The 5000-nt window shown below is 43.7% G+C and overlaps 1 protein-coding gene across 2 annotated transcripts in view; it reads left to right on the top strand.

Annotated features, from left to right (window-relative positions):
• Positions 1–5000, top strand: part of LOC143300538 (uncharacterized) — a 42431-nt gene that overhangs the window by 16025 nt on the left and 21406 nt on the right. The window lies entirely within an intron of this gene.

Raw genomic sequence — 5000 nt, forward strand, 5'->3', positions numbered from 1 at the left:
GATACGCGGAGCCATGGCCCTGCGTCTCTGTCTATAGTGGTTTGAACAATACTTTCGTTTTCCAGTATATCACAAAATACCGCGGTTTTAAACAGGACAACAAGCACATTTTAATAAAGTCCTTTCCTGAGAAGACTTACGTATGTCACGGTTATCTCTCTCTCTCTCTCTCTCTCCTTGGTGCCGCTGTGGAAATCATGTCTGGTGTGATGCCCCTGAAGGGGAACTACGTCTTGGTGATGGTGTCGATGCAACACACACACACACACACACACACACACACAGATCATTCTTGTAACAAAGTTCAGCAAAGATGTCAGATGTATATGTGGAGAACATATTTCTAGCAACCATGTAATATTCGAATGTCAGAATCTAAAATGTTTTTTGCCAGACTTCACCAAAAGTTCTTTTGAATGTGTTATTAACAATTCCAATATGTTATTTGTTATTGCAGAAGGTTTGCTGCATAGTCCTATAGGACATTTGTTATAGATGTTATATTTGTTTGATGTTGGCGTTTATAACGTTTCCATTTTTCCTAGCGTTGTCTCTCCCTATTCACCCTCCACACATACACACACTTTTACCCCTCCCCCTCTCACAGCCCCTACCCCCACGGTTTTTTTGGTTTTTTTTTTGTTTTTTTTGTTGTTTTTTTTCCCCCGTCTAATATCACTTCAAGTGGAAAGACGTTAAACTGAAGACAACAACAACAGATCATTCTTATAAGGTGAAATCTGTTTACCTGGCCAGCACGACAATGGTAACAGATGATATCCTCCTCCTCCTTCTCTTCTCCTCCTCCTCTTCCTCCTCTTCTTCTCCTCCTCCTCTTCTTCTTCTCCTCCTCTTCTTCTTCTCCTCCTCCTCTTCTTCTTCTCCTTCTCCTCCTCCTCCTCTTCTTCTTCTCCTCCTCCTCTTCTTCTCCTCCTCCTCCTCTTCTTCTCTTCTCCTCCTCCTCTTCTTCATCTCTTCTCCTCCTCCTCTTCTTCTTCTTCTTCTTCTTCTTCTTCTCCTCCTCTTCTTCTCCTCCTCCTCCTCTTCTTCTCCTCCTCCTCTTCTTCTTCTCCTCCTCCTCTTCTGCTTCGCTTCTTCTCCTCCTCCTCGTTCTTCTCTTCTACTTCTCCTCCTCCTATCCCGTAGTCTCAAGACAATGGGGGCACCACTGATGACCTGGCAATCAGTTCCCTCCATGTCTCTCTGTTCCTCCAGGCCTAACATCCTGGGTTGTTGTCCCCCGCCCCCTGCCCCCCCCACCCCCCCTTTTTTTTTTTTTTTTTTTTTTTTTTTACTGTCTGTCTCTCCTCCTCTCCTTCTCCTCCTTCTTCCTTGCACTGCGTCTTGCGGGATTGTCTTTGCAAGTCCTATACTGATCGTGGAACGTGCCCATACCAGTTTGATGTACAATTCTTCACTCTGGTGGTAGATCTTCATAGGATCCGATAGTTTGAATGACTCTGTTTCTGACTTCTTGACTGGTGACGGTGATGTGATCTCTGTAAGAGATGCCCAGGAGTTTTTCCTGAAAGTATCTCATCTCTGTGGCCTGTATCTTTTTCTCCACGTTGTTGTCTCGTTCCTCATTTATCAGATGGATTCCCCCCGTCTCCTCGACGAAGGCGGCAGTACGTCGCAGGTCCTCCAGTCCTCCGTAGAGCTTCCGCAGGGCCGATGGGATTGGGTCGGGCCAGGTTTTCTCTCGGAGCGCTTGGTGGAGCGGGCAGGACTGCAGCAGATGTTCTGTTGTCTGGCTGTCTGTTCTGCAGGGGTTTCTCCACGTCAGTTGTCCACGTCCATGACTCACAGGCATACAAGAATACTGAGATGACCAAGCAGCGCACCAGTCTGATCTTTGTGCCGAGTGCGTTGTTCTTGTTCCTCAAAACAGTCTTCATTTTCGTCAGTTCTGTTGTTGTTGTTTGCGCAATCCCGGACAATACTCGTTTTCAGGCCTTGATCCCTTTTTCTGTTTGCGCAATCCTGGACAATACTCGTTTTCAGGCCTTGATCCCTTTTTCTGTTTGCGCAATCCTGGACAATACTCGTTTTCAGGCCTTGATCCCTTTGGCTGTTTGCGCAATCCTGGACAATACTCGTTTTCAGGCTTTGATCCCTTTGTCTGTTTGCGCAGTCCTGGACAATACTCGTTTTCAGGCCTTGATCCCTTTGTCTGTTTGCGCAATCCTGGACAATACTCGTTTTCAGGCTTTGATCCCTTAGTCTCTTTGCGCAGTCCTGGACAATACTCGTTTTCAGGCTTTGATCCCTTTGTCTGTTTGCGCAATCCTGGACAACACTCGTTTTCAGGCTTTGATCCCTTTTCCTGTTTGCGCAATCCTGGACAATACTCGTTTTCAGGCTTTGATCCCTTTGTCTGTTTGCGCAGTCCTGGACAATACTCGTTTTCAGGCTTTGATCCCTTTTCCTGTTTGCGCAATCCTGGACAATACTCGTTTTCAGGCTTTGATCCCTTTTCCTGTTTGCGCAATCCTGGACAATACTCGTTTTCAGGCCTTGATCCCTTAGTCTTTGCGCAATCCTGGACAATACTCGTTTTCAGGCCTTGATCCCTTAGTCTTTGCGCAATCCTGGACAATACTCGTTTTCAGGCCTTGATCCCTTTTTCTGTTTGCGCAATCCTGGACAACACTCGTTTTCAGGCCTTGATCCCTTTTTCTGTTTGCGCAATCCTGGACAATACTCGTTTTCAGGCTTTGATCCCTTTGTCTGTTTGCGCAATCCTGGACAATACTCGTTTTCAGGCTTTGATCCCTTTGTCTGTTTGCGCAGTCATGGACAATACTCGTTTTCAGGCCTTGATCCCTTTTTCTGTTTGCGCAATCCTGGACAATACTCGTTTTCAGGCCTTGATCCCTTTGGCTGTTTGCGCAATCCTGGACAATACTCGTTTTCAGGCCTTGATCCCTTTTTCTGTTTGCGCAATCCTGGACAATACTCGTTTTCAGGCCTTGATCCCTTAGTCTTTGCGCAATCCTGGACAATACTCGTTTTCAGGCCTTGATCCCTTTTTCTGTTTGCGCAATCCTGGACAACACTCGTTTTCAGGCCTTGATCCCTTAGTCTTTGCGCAATCCTGGACAATACTCGTTTTCAGGCCTTGATCCCTTTTTCTGTTTGCGCAATCCTGGACAACACTCGTTTTCAGGCCTTGATCCCTTTTTCTGTTTGCGCAATCCTGGACAACACTCGTTTTCAGGCCTTGATCCCTTTTTCTGTTTGCGCAATCCTGGACAATACTCGTTTTCAGGCCTTGATCCCTTTTTCTGTTTGCGCAATCCTGGACAACACTCGTTTTCAGGCTTTGATCCCTTAGTCTGTTTGCGCAATCCTGGACAATACTCGTTTTCAGGCTTTGATCCCTTAGTCTGTTACTGTTGCTCCCAGGTACTTGAAACTATGGACTGTTTCCAATTTCTCGCTGTTGACCAATGTCAGAACTGATACCGTTGGCGTTGGTCCGAAAATGACAGAACTAATAATATAACATTATCATCATCATCATCATTGATATTATTAACTGGAAATTAACAAATAATGAGGCCAGGAGATGAAATGATTAACAAATAGTAAAGAGTGGTAACTCTCCCCATTCATAAGGTACACAACTTCAAGTCAGTGCTGCTTACGCTACCGATTCAGCTAGCGCACAGGTAAACAAGAGAGGCAAGGCCTTCAAGACTCACTTGTGATACACTTAAAAAAAACAAAAAACTAATCGTTAAAATGTGTTCTGTATTTGTTATTATAAAGCTTCGCGTTAAAAAAAGGGGGTGGTGGGGGGGTGGGGGTGGAAATCCTAACCAGATTCGAATCAAGTCCCCTAGCATTAATTACAGAGTAATTTCCCTTTTTTACTATCTGCACCAAAACGTTTGCAAAATAAATAAAACTTCCATGTTTAGCAAAAGAAGTTCCTGTTTGAACAAAAAATGATAATAATGACTGCTCTTGTTGTTGGGTCAGAATATCGGATCAAAGTTCCAAGTTAAGAGAATACAAAAAATATAAATATAACAGTAAATGCAGTTTGCATATAATTAGGCTTCATTTTTTTATTTTTTTGTTCCCATCCCAGAGGTGCAATATTGTTTTAAACAAGATGACTGGAAAGAACTGAATCTTTCCTATTTTTATGCCTAATTTGGTGTCAATTGACAAAGTATTTGCAGAGAAAATGTCAATGTTAAAGTTTACCACGGACACACAGACAGACAGACAGACAGACACACACACACACACACACACAGACAACCGAACACCGGGTTAAAACATAGACTCACTTTGTTTACACAAGTGAGTCAATAAAAGGTACATTGGAACAAACCCAGACAGTTCTTAAAAAAAATTGATATTATTATTTAGAATAGAATAGAAAATATCACTGTCATGAAACCTTAAGGTTCAAGAGACACAAGACAATACATGCAAATATGATACCGATTATTTTATCAACTGGGTGTCGCAGTCTATCCAGTTCATACTGCATAACGTCATCAAATTTCGGAAATATAGTTATAATCACAGTTATGAAAAAAAAGAAGTTTATATTAATGTTAAACAAACACATTTAGCCAGCCTTGGCAGCAATTCCTCTCTCTCTCTCTCTCTCTCTCTCTCTCTCTCCAATACTAGCTCGCTGGGCATGCCATATTGTGTGCTGTGTCGATGTGTGTGACACAGATTGAACTATGTGTTCGCGCGCTGTACTTTGGTGTTTATCGCAGATGCGTGCTTGAGCATTCCTCTGTGTTTAAATGAGAGAGAGAGAGAGAGAGAGAGAGAGAGAGAGAGAGGGAGAAACAGCCCGATCTGACAGCCTATGTGTTGTGCTCACGTCTGGAAAGGCTGGGCCGTGTCTGCTGATTTTTGGTGTGACTAGAATTTTAGTTAGTAGGGAGGGGGAAGACAACACCACCACCACCACCAACAACAACAACAGTTTTGTGTGTGTGTGTGTGTGTGTGTGTGTGTGTGTG

The sequence above is a fragment of the Babylonia areolata genome, chromosome 26, assembly GCF_041734735.1.
Source record: "Babylonia areolata isolate BAREFJ2019XMU chromosome 26, ASM4173473v1, whole genome shotgun sequence".
NCBI lineage: Eukaryota > Metazoa > Mollusca > Gastropoda > Neogastropoda > Buccinidae > Babylonia > Babylonia areolata.